This window comes from Ochlerotatus camptorhynchus, unplaced genomic scaffold, assembly GCF_037179485.1.
Source record: "Ochlerotatus camptorhynchus isolate MF236.1 unplaced genomic scaffold, CSIRO-AGI_Acam_v1.1 ptg000402l, whole genome shotgun sequence".
Classification (NCBI taxonomy): Eukaryota; Metazoa; Arthropoda; class Insecta; order Diptera; family Culicidae; genus Ochlerotatus; species Ochlerotatus camptorhynchus.
In genome coordinates, this window is record NW_027040888.1 from 2833804 (window position 1) to 2851124 (window position 17321).

General features: G+C 39.7%; 1 protein-coding gene across 1 annotated transcript in view; it reads right to left on the reverse strand.

Moving 5' to 3' along the window:
* Positions 1-17321, reverse strand: part of LOC135710780 (uncharacterized) — a 49477-nt gene that overhangs the window by 18075 nt on the left and 14081 nt on the right. Inside the window, exon 2 of the mRNA XM_065233441.1 lies at positions 4159-4261. The gene's annotated coding sequence lies outside the window, so the exon portion shown is untranslated. The remainder of the gene's footprint in view (positions 1-4158; positions 4262-17321) is intronic.

Below are 17321 nucleotides of genomic sequence, written 5' to 3' on the forward strand. Positions count from 1 at the left end.
GATTTATGACATTTCGTATCGTGTAAAATTATAAGCGAATGTAAAAATATGTCATTTTTGACGCTCGTATATGTCAGTCTCAGGAAACCTAAAATTACACGAATTTTTCGAAGTGTGTAGCCCATCACAAAACAGAAGTGATGTTGGTCAGTAACTGCAAAGCAGTGCAACGTTCAGAAATCACCGTTGGAGAGCACACCATTGTTTCGAAGCGCGTGCTAAAGTATCTGGGAGTGATGATCGACGACCGGCTAAACTTTAATAGTCACATCGAATATGCTTGCGAGAAGGCGGCGAAGGTCATCAACGCAATAGCCAGAATCATGCCGAACAATTCTGGTCCAAGCAGCAGCAAGAGGCGTCTTCTGGCTAGTGTGTCCTCATCGATACTAAGGTACCAGCCTGGATTGAAGCGCTGAAAACGAAGCAGAACCAAAGGAAATTGAGCAGTACGTTCTGGCTCATGGCCATGCGAGTCGTGAGTGCGTACAGAACCATTCAGATGCAGGCAGTATGAGTTTTCGCCAATCGGCATCACCTTGGCGGAGGACTACGAGTGCTATATGACGAGAGAAACCAGAGGATTACGAAAAATGGTGAGAACGGTGTCGATGGCTAACTGGCAGCAAGAGTGGGATGCAGCAGAGAACGGTAGATTGACACACAGGCTAATACCGACCGGGGTGAGCAGGAAGCATGGAGAAGTCAACTTCCACTTGACGCAGTTCCTGTCTGGTCATGGGTGCTTCAGGAAGTACCTGCATCGGTTCGGACACTGTGCGAGAGGGCATCTTTAACGCCGTCAGCAGAGCAGTAACGCAGATCATGTCAGCGCTGCAGCGAAAATGGCGAGAAGACCAGCTACAAAGTAGTAATGTACTCACACAAGTGTGAACTGAAAGCCGAAGCCGGGAGAACTCTCCGTCAGAGTAGGCTGAATCCACCACCGGGGTTAACCGAGTAGAACGCGACGCTGGGAGCTAAATGGCTCACAAATTGAAGAGACGATCATCGAAGTGGAAGCGCCAGTTAGCTGAGGTAAAGTGAGGTGCGTAATGCACAGCCCCCTACAAAGTAATACGACAAGTGGTTCTGGGAGAAAAAGGGCAAGGCGACCAAGGAGGTTTTAGTGCGGTAAGAATCCCAAACACCGTGTCACCGCGACCGTGTGCCCAGTCGTCAAGCGGTGGCATGATGGCCTTTTGAAGGTTTCCTCCTAACCAAAAAAAATACACACACACACACACACACACAGGGCTACAAATGGTGAGTTGACAATCTGGGAAGAGCGTTTTACCTAGCTCTGGTCCTCACAAGTTCCTACCTCACACCTCCCCGTTGTTAAGCCTGGGCAATGTTGTCCTTCCGACAATAGTACAACGTGAACACTGGCGCGGTAACCTTATCACGGTGATAGAGGAAGTTGGGATCGACGCCAGTAAGATCCTACCCACGGCATACTGGACACGGCATGGAATAATTGGCACGATACGGCACAATGGATTGGATACCACGCTACAGGGCTGACAGTCGTGCTATTCTGCTCCCTGAGTAAAGCATTGTGACACCTTCCTGAAATGGCGAGTGGACTAATAGTGAGGCTGCCTCCATCCCGGTAAAACCTTGGCAGGCCTCCGGATACGTTCAAAACTCCTCACCAATTGGTGATTGGTGAGTAGTAGGCTCAGATGTAACATACCTGACTTACGCCGATCTGGCTCTGAAAATGGCCCCTATGAAGGACCCCTATGGCCTCCCTGATTGCATAGATAACCATGGGATCACGATAGGCGTCTACATACAACGAGTGGGGATAGTGGCTCGGAGGGGGGATCCAACAAAATGGAGAAAAACGGAGAAAAAAAAACAAAAATGACGAAAACGAAAAAACCAAAAAAAAAAAATTAAAGACGTCAAGACGGCAAGACGCCAGACAGTGAAGATGGAGGAGCGAACGTGTCTGCAAGGACCAGTGTCGAACCTGGGGGCCACTGCGAGTTCCAGCAGCTCACACCAATATCCAGCAGTAGCAAATCTCAAGAACTACAGCTTGGGAGAACCAAAATGACAGAGGTCAGGAGGATGAAGGATAAAAACAACATACACAAAGAGAGCAAGCGTGGCGTATAGTTGCGAACCAGAAGGAAAGAAGGAAAAAATCAGAAAGAAGATGAAGTGAGGAAGAAGGAAGAGGAAGTGAGGAAGAAGGAAGAGAAGAAGAAGGATGACAGGAAGAACAAGGAGAAGCCTAAGCCTCGTAGGGAGAGAAGCAAGGGTGACGCTCTGGTTGTTGAGGCGAAGGAGCAAACGTGCTACGCAGCACTCCTCCAGAAAATGAGAGAGGGTCCGGAGTTGAAACAACTAGGTGAGAACGTGGTGAAAACCATGCGAACCTAGGAAGGCGAGATGCTATTTGAACTGAAAAGGGACCCTACGGTTAAGAGCGCAGCTTTTAAGGAGCTCGTCAATAAATCTCTTGGCGGGACGGCGAACGTAAGAGCATTATCCCAGAAAGACGAGTTGAAAAGTGCGCTGAAAGTGCAATGATTTTAAAAATATAGGTTTTTTATGTGGTAGGACAAGTTGCTTGGAAACTATTAATTTGATTGAAGATAATGATTGCCATTTGTATTTCTTTTTTAATTTAGAGCGAAGAACGGTTCCAAGGAACTAGTTCTTTATGCCGAATGGTTCTACAAGGTACGGTTCTCTGAACTGAATTGTTTCACCCATCTCTTTAACCCTTTTTTTATTAGAAATTACTTTAAACTGTAGTAGATGGGATGAAGGCTACACACCAAAAAATTCTGAATTTTACTGGCGATGTAAACATCCATGCATGCAAACATTCATACATGTAAATTTCCTTTTCACGTAAACTAGCAGCTTGCAATAAATGTTGCAAACAAAAGTGGACAGTTGCATACAATATATGAAATATTCCATGATATGTCTCATAAATTTACACGATCTATAATCTAAACTTGTATGATATATGACGCTCCATTTATGTGCATCATAGTAACGGAAATTTACACTACTTATTTTATCTGTGTAGAATAAATGGTTACTTAAATATTTCGATTGACTGACCATCATAGTCAAGAATATTGAGAGCCAAAGCGTAATATTATTTCACGTAGTGAATAAAATATACTAAAAATATTGTTCAGTGTATCGTGTTTGATTTCTGCCGACAAACGCACCGCGCACAGCTCTAGAAACAGAAAATGAACATTTGCGAGATTGAAACGAAATTCGTGTAACGGAATAACACAAATCAAAACGTAAGACAGAATCCCGAACGATGCTTTTGTCTCGGACAGAATGATCCGTTTATTTTTTTTTTCTTTTCCTTTGGTTTGTTTTTTTCCGTCGATCTTGTTTTCCGTGCTGAGCACCAATGCTACCGACGTGCCAGGAAGGCAGCTCCCACACCTGGACCCTACCTATCGACCCATCAACTCATGAACCTGGGACCAACGGCTTTACTTCCCATCCGCAGGAAGGCGTGATCAGAGATGTTATGCCTCAGAACATCCCGACGACGCCGACTGGGATTGAACCCAGGCCTGCTGGGGTGAGAGGTAATCACGCTTACCACTACACCACCGGCGCCGTTAGAATGATCCGTTTATGGAGCATTAGAGTGCAATGACATGTTTAAAACAGAGTATGAGCGAAGTTGGAAGGTTTTAACCTGGAATGAGCCAGATGCATATTTCACCGGCATTCTGTTGGCTATTGTTGCGACGGTTGCACGTACTAGATGCATTGCCAAACTTATTTTATACGTTATGTTGTAATTAATATTTAATTTTAAAGTAAGCACCTTGTGTTGAGTATTCAATTTTCTGCCAAACAATTCGAGACGACAAAAATGATTTCATGGAAAAGTGTGCTGAAATCAATATATTAACTAGGGGAAATGTATGTAATGTCGGCCTAAGTGTTCCTTATTTGGGTCCATACATAAATTCAGCAATCGACTAAATTTTCAATAGCAACCAAAAATATTCATTAGTACCGTCCCAATGACACGTTCATCTAGATAAAATTGATCAATAGCAAATGTTTAGCGATGGGCCCAAGGTCAACTGCGTCGTCCAAAATTGGAAGAAAATGTATCGAACTAGGCCGTCGCTCCCACGCACTTACCTGAATGTACTTTCCGCCAAGTCACGAAGGTAATCCGTAATCAATGGCTACGGGATAAAAGTCTAACCGATCACTTCCTTTTGCAACGGAGCACTGTGGTACCCTGAAATAAAAAAAAAATTGAAACTTATCGTTAGTATAAATCCTACATTCTCCTTTATTTCTTTCTCTAAACAGCCAACCAAATTGGAGAATTCTCGCGTCACTTTTCAAAAGGTACTAAGTAACAAATGTAATCAAATCGAGTTAAGCGATACAAACTATTGCTCTTCTATCATTGTATGTGATATAAAAACACCCATCCAAATTTACTTTAATTTATTTAAGATAATGATACACTGAGGCAAAAGAACATAAGAATTCAGTCCGCATCGTGCTCTCTTGCCGTGCGGATCTATTTGCTTTTTGCTGAAGGAAGTGTTACTACTACCTAAAGCTACAACAAATTTAAACAGCACTTTTCAGTGCTCAACCTGTAAAAATTTTCTACCTTCTTCAACTCTTATTCTTCTTCGATCCTTGTTTGGACCCTACCCGAGGTAATCCTTCTTGGATATCGATTTGGAAAATTCCTCTTCGATCCTTCAGATTCTTATAGTAATCTGCTTGGAAGTCGATTTGGATAAAAATTTACTGCCGCCATGGCGCCTAAACGCAAAAGAAAGGGGCAAACTCTTGACCCCCCTTCTGATGAAATTAATTTGAGTAATCAATTTGATTTGCTCACGGATGATGAGAATGATCCATCATCCAAGAAAAATTCTAGTAAACTTTCCCGGCTTAATGCCAAGAAGGAAAAGATTCCCCCTATTGTGATAACCACTTCCGATTTCCATGCTCTTCGCATGGAACTTTTGAATTTCGTGAAAGTTAAGTTTTCACTACAAATTGGACGTCGGGGTGAATGCCGTGTATTGGCTGAAACCTTGGACGGATTTAAATGTCTTCTCAAGTATCTTACTGAGAAGAAGCACAAATTTTTTACTTACGACACCAAAACTGAACGTGTGTTCAAGGTTGTCATGAAAGGACTGCCCAGTGGTGAATCACTGGATCAGATCAAAGATGAACTGGCAAAATTACTTGGAGTTGTGCCACTCCAAGTAATCAAAATGAAAATGAAATCCCGTCCTGGCGATTCGCGCAACGGGATTTCTAATGATTTTTATTTAGTTCACTTCAAGTCTAGTGAACTAAACAACCTTAAGACCTTAGAAAAAGCTAGCCTTATGCTCCATGTCCGAGTGAAGTGGGAACACTTCAGGAAGACTGGAGGAAATTTCCAAAACCTCACCCAGTGCCGAAAGTGCCAGGGATGGGGTCACGGAACTAAAAATTGCTACATGCCAGCTAAATGCATGAATTGTGGTGATTCCTCTCACGCAAAGGACGACTGTCCTGTGAAGGAAGATCCTAAGAAATTTAAATGTTCAAATTGTGGTGAAAACCACAAATCCAATTTTTGGGAATGTAAGACTCGCAAAGCGATCCTACAATCTCGTTCTAACAGTCAGGTAGGAAACGCTCCACGTTTCCGACCAGGTACAAATTCCTCTGCTGTTAACTACGGTCAGCGAGGAACAAATTCTACATTCGTACCAGTAGGTACAAATATCTCCCCTGCTTCAAATGTTTCATCTGTACCTACTCCCCTCGCTGCTAACAATGTTCAGCGAGTTAATGGAGCTACCTATGCTGCTATTGCAGCGGGTAGAAATCAAAATACTAACCAACGTTCTAATGGAAATTTTGACAATTTTGACTTAGGAAGCATTACTGCCCCCAAAATGGAATTTTTACAGAATTCATTAATTGACATGATTTCTGATATGCTTAAATCTAACTCCATGTTTGATGCTATTCAAACTGGAGTAAAATTTGCTAATAATATTGTCATGACTTTAAAATTCAGTAATGGATTTTAAAGCATTAAATATTGTAAATTGGAATGCTCGATCTCTTAAAGATAATGAAGACGAGCTATTTAACTTTTTAAGAGTTCATAACGTGCATATTGCCGTTATAACTGAAACGTTCCTTAAACCTGCCCATAAGGTTAAGAAGGACGCAAATTACTTGATTTATAGAAATGATCGTCTTGATGGACCCTGTGGTGGCGTTGCCATCATTATTCATAGACGAATCAAACATAAAATTCTTTCTTCATTTGAAACCAAAGTTTTTGAAACTTTGGGGGTTTCTGTTGAAACAAAATTTGGACAACTTACGTTTATAGCTGCCTATTTGCCATTCCAATGCGTAGGCCAGAAAAAGAATTTTCTCAAGGGTGACCTCCAGAAACTTACCCGTCATAGGTCTAAATTCTTCATTATTGGTGATTTTAATGCAAAACACCGCTCATGGAATAATGCTCAAAGCAATTCCAATGGTAATATTCTGTTTGATGATTGTTCTGCAGGTTATTACACTATTCAATATCCAAACAGCCCAACATGCTTTTCTTCTGCAAGAAATCCCTCCACTATTGATTTGGTCTTAACTGATTCATGTCAACTTTGTAGCCAATTGGTTACCCATGCTGACTTCGGTTCTGATCACCTTCCAGTAACTTTTGAAATATCCCAAGAAATAATTTGTAATCCCAACAGCTCTACTTTCAATTACCATAGAGCTGATTGGGAGCAGTATCGAACATTTATGGAATATAACTTCGATCCAAACATTCCTTTGCAAACCAAAGATGAAATTAATTATGCTCTTGAATCTTTGACTACTTCTATAGTTGAAGCAAGAGCTGCCTCAGTACCAAAATGCGAGGTTAAATTCGATTCAATTATAATAGACGATGATCTTCAGCTCTTGATCCGTCTTAAAAATGTCCGTAGGAGACAATATCAAAGAACACGCGATCCTGCCATGAAGGTTATCTGGCGGGATTTGCAAAAACAAATTAAAAAGCGATTCTCTGCCCTGAGGAACAAAACTTTTGAAAATAATATTTCCAAATTAGACCCGAGTTCCAAACCCTTTTGGAAACTCAAAAAATTTTTGAAAAAACCTCAAAAGCCTATTCCAGCGCTTAAAGAAGGTGGTAAAATTTTGATCACAAATTTGGAATAAGCTCAGAAACTTGCTAAACAATTCGAGAGTTCCCATAATTTCAGTTTGGGTCTTACTAGTCCTATTGAGAATCAGGTTGCTCGGGATTTTCTGAATATTTTCTCTCGGGAAAATATTTTTGATGATTCCTGGGGGACTGATTTGGACGAAGTAAGGTCTATAACTAAAAAATTTCAAAATATGAAAGCTCCAGGTGATGATGGAATTTTCTATATCCTCATCAAAAAACTCCCAGAGAGTACCTTGTCTTTCTTGGTAAAATTATTTAACAGATGTTTCCATTTGGCATACTTTCCTGATAAATGGAAAAATGCAAAAGTTGTTCCAATTTTGAAGCCGGATAAAAATCCAGCTGAAGCTTCTAGCTACCGTCCAATAAGTTTGCTTTCTTCAATAAGTAAACTTTTTGAAAAGATAATTTTGAATAGAATGATGCTTCACATCAATACGAACTCAATTTTTGCAGATGAGCAGTTTGGATTTCGCCATGGGCATTCAACTACTCATCAACTCTTAAGAGTTAACAATTTAATTCGTTCAAACAAATCGGAAGGCCACTCAACTGGAGTTGCTCTTCTAGACATAGAAAAAGCATTCGACAGTGTTTGGCATGAAGGTTTGATTGCTAAATTGAAAAAGTTTAATTTTCCACTTTACATTATGAAATTAGTTCAAAATTATTTAACTGACAGAACTCTTCCAGTAAATTATCAAAATTCCAAATCTAATCGACTACCTGTTAGGGCAGGAGTTCCTCAGGGTAGCATTCTTGGGCCTATATTGTATAACATTTTCACTTCGGACCTCCCTGATTTGCCTCAGGGTTGCCACAAATCTTTGTTCGCTGATGACACAGGCATTTCCGCTAAAGGAAGAAGTCTTCGTGTTATTTGCAGCAGACTTCAGAAAAGTTTAGATATTTTCTCTTCTTATTTACAAAAATGGAAGATTTCTCCCAACGCTTCCAAAACTCAACTTATAATATTTCCACACAAGCCTAGAGCTTCGTTTTTGAAACCTAGTAGTAGTCACATAGTCACTATGAACGGAGTTCCAATTTCCTGGTCAAACCAAGTGAAATATCTTGGATTAATACTTGACCAAAAATTAACTTTTAAAGATCACATTGAGGGCATTCAAGCCAAATGTAACAAATATATTAAATGTTTGTATCCTCTTATAAACAGGAAATCCAAACTTTGCCTGACGAATAAACTTCTAATATTTAAACAAGTTTTTAGACCGGCCATGCTTTACGCTGTACCAATATGGTCTAGTTGCTGCACTACCAGGAAAAAAGCACTTCAAAGGATTCAGAACAAAATTCTGAAGATGATTTTGAAGTTGCCTCCCTGGTACAGTACAACCGAAGTACATAGAATTTCGAATGTTGAGACTTTAGCACAAATGTCCAACAAAATAATTAATAATTTCAGGCAAAAATCGTTGCAATCCTCAATTGCAACGATTAATTCCCTTTATACTTAGATAAGATTTAGTTTTAGTTTTTAGTTTTAAGATATCAATTGTTATACTGACATGCAGGTTAAAAAACCTGTTTAAAATACTGAATTGCCAAGACATGAACAATGTAAAAACACCTAGATATATATCATAACAATTAAGGCTGGTACGTTACTGCAGTAACTGGAGCACCTAGGTTAAAATGAAATGTAATTTATTTTGAATTTGGAACAAATAAAGAGTTAAAAAAAAAAAAAAAAAAAACATAAGAATTCCATAATAAACATGAATTATGAATGAATTTCGGAATGAATTTCACTGATTTGCATATGAAAAATATTGTTGACAAAAAAATAGTAAATCCGAGCAGACAGGAACCGTTGGGAGTACGCGGCCCGTGTGTTGACCACTCAGCTTTCAACGCTTGGGAAAATAAATGGTTGAACGGTTGGTTAAGAATGGTAAAATAATGACATATAATCGTATAATCTTCATAAGTCACGATTATGAAATTCATATGTGTTGATCATAAGTCTAGCCTTATGAAATTTTTAAGTCTATTTGCCTCAGTGTAGGTCAAAAATTGATGGGTACATGATTGTTACTTCGGTCATACGGACTGCCTAAGATGATTGGTGCTCATTTTCAAAAGGCGGGGCCAATCTAAAGTTAGGTACTCTACTCTGAAATCTGTGAAAGGGAATCTAGTATCATGTTAGCGTTAGCGCTAGCGTTGTTATGATATACTTCGTAGATTAGATACTAGCGACACTCACGTCTCTTTTGAAATTCTCAGTTAGACTACTTTCAGGGTCATCGAGCATCTCATAATCCACACCGCTTCGCGTCAAAGTACGAGTATATGGATGAACTATCTATTATTGAATAACTATTATTTACGATAATTACATGAAAGAAATAAAATATAAACTACAAACAAAACGTGACTACTAAAATCTCACAAAGATATTCTCACAAATATATTTCACGCAACCAGGAATTTAAAAAAAAACCGTTAGACGCTATAATGATATTCTGCACATGTTAGACCCAAGAAGAGGCCAAAAAGTAAGCGTTCAACACACAAAACCCGCCACATCCACTTGCAGTCACAATCAACGATTCTACGAATCGCGAGCGCTCACGAATCATAAAACCGCCGACTGCGGCACTCTGAAATCGAAATTGACAAGCTCTATGCGTCAAACACCCGCCCTCCAATCTTCTCCCGCATCCATCAACACAAATCTCCATTACAACATCTAACGAATTCAAAACTCCGAAAATCACTCATCTATAGCAAGTGAGTGGAAGCAACCCTGCATGCAACCATTCTTCATGATACACTTGTTCTGCCTATCTTTCTATTGGGCCTGTGGACATGTGTTAGCTTTGAAACTTCTAACCAAACTGGGAAATCTATCAGTTTACAAAAAAAAACAAAATTTACTAGAAGATCATTACTTTATTGGTGAGAAGTTTCTAATAAGCCCTCCCAGTTCCTCTGTATACAGAACTATACTATAATCAGAATTGCTCAGTCTGCATGAAGCAGCCGATCTCATCAAGGAAATTCTATTAACAACCAAGAATTAATCGTTTGAGGCATACTGAAGCATTAAGAAGGTGATATGTGTCACTATAGGAAATCATCATCTGTCCGCGATCAAACGCTCCCAGCGAGAACTGAAATTTCCTACGACGCAATTTGTTTCTAGAACATTCCATGCAAAGAATGTGCGCGTGTGATTGGTGTTTGGTCGGGTCGCGAGTGTGTACCGGGTCTGTTCACGCGTATCGTTTATTAGTAAACCAGTAGTCTACAAGTGACTTAAAACCAGAAGCAGTAACAGAAGAAACCGGAACCAGACTAGCAGCAGCAATAGCTGTATCCAGCGGTGCTGCATTCAGGAGCAGCCCTTTCCTGCAGATAACAATAAATCAAGGTAGAGCAGCAACGAACTTCTTTCACTAGTCTATATCCTGGTCATCCATGTCCTTCATCGGTTCCGCGGTAGTTGTGTCACAAACGGCCCTTTTCATGGCCCCAGAACTTTCTTTTTTCGTGATGCACATTACCCTCGGGCAGAGATGCCAGATCTACGGAAATCTCCGTAGATCTACGGATTTTACAAATTTTTGCGGAAATACGGATCCGTAAGCAAAATCTACGGAATTCGGTACAGTTTCTACGGATTTTTTCTTCAGTATACGTCTGCCTTCAGAATCGAATTTTACAATCTAGAGTTTAATCTGATTCTGAAGGGAAAGAAGCATAAATTAAAATACTACCGTTTTCTTGCTCACTTATCCGCTTTTTGATAGAATTGGCGTTGACGGCGACTCTGTAGCTCTTTTCTCCTATCAAATATCCCGTAAGCAAACGTCAGGCTGTGCGTGAAACTCTTCACTCCGGAGAAAGTTCCCATAATATACTGTAAATCTTTGCTTGAAGAGAAAAATTTTCGACGGTGCCGTGTGAAGGCGAATAAAAGTCGTGTCGGTCGACCGTAGTCGACACATTTTCTATGATAATCGACTGCCTTTGCTTCCGACACTTGCAAAACAAGCTTTCATATAACAGTGGGTACCAATGTTATACGATAGGCTCTGTCATACGCAGTGTTGGAAAAGTTCGCGATATTTCACGAATTTCACCACGGGAAAAGTTCGCGAGTCATAGTGAGTTTTCACGAACTTTTCCATCACTGGTCATACGACACTGTCACCGAAGGCCGTAACGAATGTATGTATTTGAGTTTTTCTCATAATAAGAGCTGCCCAACAAACATTGCATGCTGAATAAGAGCTTTTTAAGGCAAAAATATGCTTCATCAGCTCAAAAATGTCTTATTCAGCCATTATTCAGCTCAAATTGTTTGTTGGGTGCTGATGTGTGCTTGTGTGCTTCTGAAAATAGCAAGCAACGATGTCCTAGTAATAACATTTCTGATCAGAAATGGTTTAATTGACACCAAATTGAGGAATTAGAACGAAATCACATGTGTCATATTATAGTTATTTGATAATTTTCTTTTTGCTCGAATGTTGTTCTACTGTTTGCATTGTGTAAGAGAGACGCCGCTCTCTTCTCCGTCAGCTCGATGATGATCAGGCCTTCAACGTGTTCATCCAAAAGCACGTAGTCCATAAGTCGTCGTACTTGTCCGGCTTTATAAAGGAAACTACGGTTAAAACGTGGCTTTCTTATTAGATTACGACACCACTGTATCACCGCTACGGGATCACAATTGATCAGATCGCCATAGATGGTCTTGAAACCCCTGCAGTGGATCCTCAAATTGAGCTGCAAACCATTGCCGTGGATAATGAGACAGAATTGCTCCTTGGGCAACAGGAAATGCTCCTTTGGAATAAGAACAAATGTCTGGAGATCGCTCCCACGCAAAACAGGGTTCATCTGTCATTAATATATTGTCAATATGTTTTGACCATCTACGGAAATTCAAGGCAGGGATTCGGATGACATATTTCATTATGGCATCCAGTGAAACTCGTCGTCAAGACAGGCGTGTGGGCAAACCACAACATTTGTTGTATATGACAATGAAAGTTCTACGCCTTAGAGTTTCCGAAGGCTTGCAATACACTTTTAAGTGCACGGGGACAAGCAGTACATTGAGCGAAATCTATCCTTCCTCAAATCAATACCGAATTAAGTACAGTATTGGTAACAAAGGAAGATAAATTTGTTCACCATGATGCGACAATTGGGAAAGCCTACGATGCTCCACACACTTAGTGCAAATGCGATGAAGTGGTCCCATTTGTTTAATCTCCTACATTGTCAGAAGGACGCAATGGCAATGACTTAGCAGATCCTATCCAGGAATTTACTGCAAAGAGCAACTCTGGTCAATGATGATCCAATAACGTGCTGTGTATACAAGCTGGTTCATACGATTGAGTTTTAAGCACCGTGGAAGTCCTCACGCGCACATCTTGCTATGGCTGAACATTTATCCCCGGGAAGCAATCAGTGAAAGTATGCCAAAAACTACAGGTGTAACAGTATCATGGTATTCATGCCTGTACTACCATCGGCCCTTTTCAGGGCCACCAAGATTTTCTAAAAGAGTTAAATTTCTGAACATGTCCCAACTCAAATTCATATCAAAAGCTTCTTTTCAGGGCAATCATAGTCATACTAAAAAGTATAAACAGAGAGAACCCCGCTCAAATTCCTATTCCTACACAAAACACAAGTCCTGCTGCAGTTAAAAAATAACATTTATTATATAAGACCACGTAGTCCGACGTCACCATTGCGTACAACCCCAGAGGGCTGTCCCTAGTAATTTTTCAAAAGTTCATTCATCGATTTTTCATTTAATGTAAAATATCACCATAGAACTAAAAAAATATCACCTTCGACTAAAAAAAATCCGTAGAAATCCGTAGATTTGAATAAGTCTACGGAATTGCATAGAAAACAATCTGGCATCTCTGCCCTCGGGCCATTACTACACTGTTGGCGTTCCGATCCAGTCCACACCTGATTGCATTGTGTGCAGCATACGGATTATGAAATTCTCGGCCTTACGCATATCCTGAACAGTTAATGTATTGAATGGTTTCCTATTCTCTCGAGGAGTTCAGACTAAACGCAGGAATCGTACCACTTGTGCCAAAACACGTTGGAGCTTGTTAAATGAACTGAACTGTTCGAGCACAGGATCACAGGATTTCTGAGCTGAAAGAGGCAGCTGTCGCCCACCCAGTTGTTCAGAAATCCTGTGATCCTGTGCTCGAACGGTTCAGTTCATTTAACAAACTCCAACGTGTTTTGGCACAAGTGGTACGATTCCTGCGTTTAGTCTGAACTCCTCGAGAGAATAGGAAACCATTCAATACATTAACTGTTCAGGATATGCGTAAGGCCGAGAATTTCGTAATCCGTCACATAGTTAGTCAGCTACATCATCGTTGCAAATATAAAGAAATTAAACATCACCCTTTGCTTCAGTACCGTCAACCTCCATGTCCATGGAGAGGGGGTATGCAATTTCAGCCTCAGCGTGCTCAACAAAAACTCTTCAGACCCACCATGATCACAGATAAAGGGAACTTTAAAGTACAAAAACATCACTGAAGACATCAAACGTCTAAAACCAGAAACAAAAGCACTTGGATGACTATTTTGACGTTCCCACTCGATCTCAACATGTGAAAATTGTGCGCTCGACAAATTACAGCATGAACGTGGCTCTTCGAAAAGATGTCCAAGACAAAATTGTAGAAAACTGATAGATGGTATCGAAACAAGTGAACAGGAACGAACTCACCTAATGAACGATGGTTTGCACGTGAAGCCAATATTTGAAAGACTGTTGCATCTCCTAATTCTAGCTAAACATTTCACAACATTCCGTCGGATCTTCAAAGAAGCTCTTGCACCTGCCTCCAATCAGAATCATCGGGCCAGATTGCCAATCGCCTAATAAAAGTTCTGATGAAAAGGATTATGATAAACGAAAACACTTTCGAATGCATTTCCAACCGATCACTTTCACTTTCTTGCACTAAAATTAGAAAACGCCAAGAAAAAAATAAAACCGTAAATTTGACACTCGGAAATTTTTCGCGTCCGTACAGAAACAGAGCATACTTCGATCTCGGTTTCCACGCCGTTGATGAATGTTGGCACGAACGTTCGCTTGCTTGAGTGTTGAGCGATGTGATTGACTATGTATACACGCTAACTTGAAAGTACCCATTAATGGTTGAAAAAGACCCATTTTGAAGAAAAGTGGCTTAACTCATTAAATGAGTAATTGTTAATCATTAATGGGTAACAGATACTCATTAATGGGTAAAATTGTTTAATCATTAATGAGTTAAGCCACTTTTCTTCAAAATGGGTCTTTTTTTACTTATTAATGAGTACTTTCAAGTTAGCGTGACGCCTCGGAATTTTCCTTGTAGGGTTTGCTTGATTTGTTCGATGACTTCTTTACCTCCCCAGCTTGAACGGATTTTGGTTTGGAGAAGCAGCCACAGTAGCCTTCTTTGTGGCCGATACAGTTGCACCAACCGGTCCGCACTCGTGTTTATTTCAGTTACCATGGGGACGTAATTTGTGATTAGCCCCGGTCCCTTTCAAATTGTATCATTATTTATGTACGGCTTTAAATTTGAAATGACGTTTCACAATCATCTAGTGATGGCCGATTTTCATTCGAATAATAGCTTAATCGATTACCGAACCGGAAAGTAAAATATTTGTAACACTAGTTTACAAAACAACATAAAAAGTGTGAACTTTAGTGGTTGACCAACGTTTCTAATGCAAAATCCTACGCTGAATTCAACGCCGTGGTCAGAAAAAATTAAAGTAGAGCCATTTTTGAGATATACAAAAATTTTGATTTTTTGAATTTTGGACAAAAGTACGATTACTAAAATGTCAATATCTTTGGAACTAGTGCACCAATTTTAAATTTTTTTTATGAAAGTGAAGCTAAATAAATTTGCTATCGTTCATTTGAATATTATGTTTCAATTAAAAATTTAATTTTGAAGTCATTTAAAAATTTACAGCATTTTTTTTTATTTTTCCTGCGAATTTTCCATAAAAATCTTGTTTTAATCAACATTTTTAATGGGATAAAAAGATTCAAGAAATCATTCCATACTTTATTCTTAAAGTCCATTAAAAACTGGAGAAAATGAGCCTTTAATGGATGAAATCGGTTGGAAATTGTCGAAGTTATGAAATTTTTTGTAAAATCATGGAAATTGAATGTTCCAAGATTGGCCGTTGTCCCACTCCTAGGTTCATGCACCACTTCCAGTAAGCCTTTCTGCGGACGTGTACGCATACGGTGCATTTCACTAACACTACCAGCTGTCACGCAAAATTAAATGGGATATTTTCAACAATATAATTTACGCTAGTGTTTGTGAGACCGCTCGGCGAGAACCTAACGCAACCAACTCAATTTGACAGCTTTCTTTCTTTAACATTGCTTAACGATGTATACGACAAAACGTGAATTCAAGTGTAAAAATGATCCTCAAAAGTTTTGTTACGCGTGTGGCAACTATATATTTACAAAATCGGTCAATTTCACTGCTTCGTTGCAAACTGCATACAGGCTTTATTTTAAAATTGATCCTGGAGACTTTGACGAACCGTGGATACCAACAGTATTATGTAGTTCGTGCAAAACGTGCTTGGCTAGGTGGATGTCAGGCGCAAGGTAAATTGATTTTTTGAATAACTTTCATATAAACAATTTATGTACAGCATGGTAGTGCTTTGTTCTTTCCTGATCGACATTATCTTACTTCATCTATTTTTGATAAGTGTTAATGTCTTACTTACTAACTCACTTATTTGTTATCTGTCAGTCGCTATTTGTCCTTTGACATGCCCACCATATGGCGTCGACCGTTTTGTCATGCAACGGATTGTTATTTCTGCTTGACAAAAGTTAAGCAACAAGGACGTCACAAAACAGTTGAGTATCCACAAGTGGCTTCTATGACAAAACCTGTTCCACATTCAAGTTCGGTCCCGTATCCTGTTTATCCAAAGCGGAAACGAGCGCCCTCTGTTGAATCGACCGTTACAAAAAGTGAGGAGGAATTCAAGGAGGAATGCGAGGAAGACTTCGAGGTGGAATTGGAAAGAAACCCAAAACTGTTTACACAATCCGAATTTAATGATTTGGTGCGAGATCTCGACTTATCGAAGGGGAAATCCGAATTGCTGGCATCACGCTTGAAAGAACGCAACATGCTGAGCAAGGAGGTCAAAATTTCTTGTCACAGGAATCGTCACAAGAAATTTGACAAATATTATTCTACAAAGGACAAGGCATGTTTTTGCCATGACGTAAACGGCTTGTTTGAAGAGTTTGGTGAGCCATATGATCCAGCTGAATGGCGTTTATTCATCGATAGCAGCAAGTTGAGCTTGAAAGCCGTTTTACTGCATCAAGGGAATGAGAAACCTTCTATTCCATTAGCTCATGCCGTTAATATGAAGGAAACGTATGAATCAATGGCTCTATTGCTCAATTTGATAAATTACAATCAACACAATTGGAAAATTTGTTCCGATCTTAAAGTGGTTGCCATGTTGACTGGATTGGAACAGGGATACACAAAATATATGTGTTTTTTTGTGTAAATGGGACAGTCGAGCTCGTAAGGAACACTACGTCCGAAAAGATTGGCCAAAACGGGATAATTTCACAATTGGTAAAGACAACTTTAAAAATGATCCTCTTGTGGTAAAAGAACGCATAATACTTCCACCACTACATATAAAACTTGGGCTATTCAAAAATTTCGTCAAAGCGTTGCAAAAAGAAGGGCCAGCATTCCAGTACTTGAAATCAGTATTTCCAAATTTATCTGACGCAAAGATAAAGGAAGGTGTATTTGTTGGCCCACAGATCAAAAAACTGCTCAATGATTCCGCATTCAATACAGTTTTGACACCAGATGAGGAAGAAGCGTGGAAATCGTTCCAGCGTGTTGTCACAACCTTTTTAGGAAATTTCAGAAGCCCAGATTATGAGGAAGCCGTCGATGAATTGCTGAAAAATTATGAGAAAATAGGTATAAATCAAAAATATTGTGTTTGT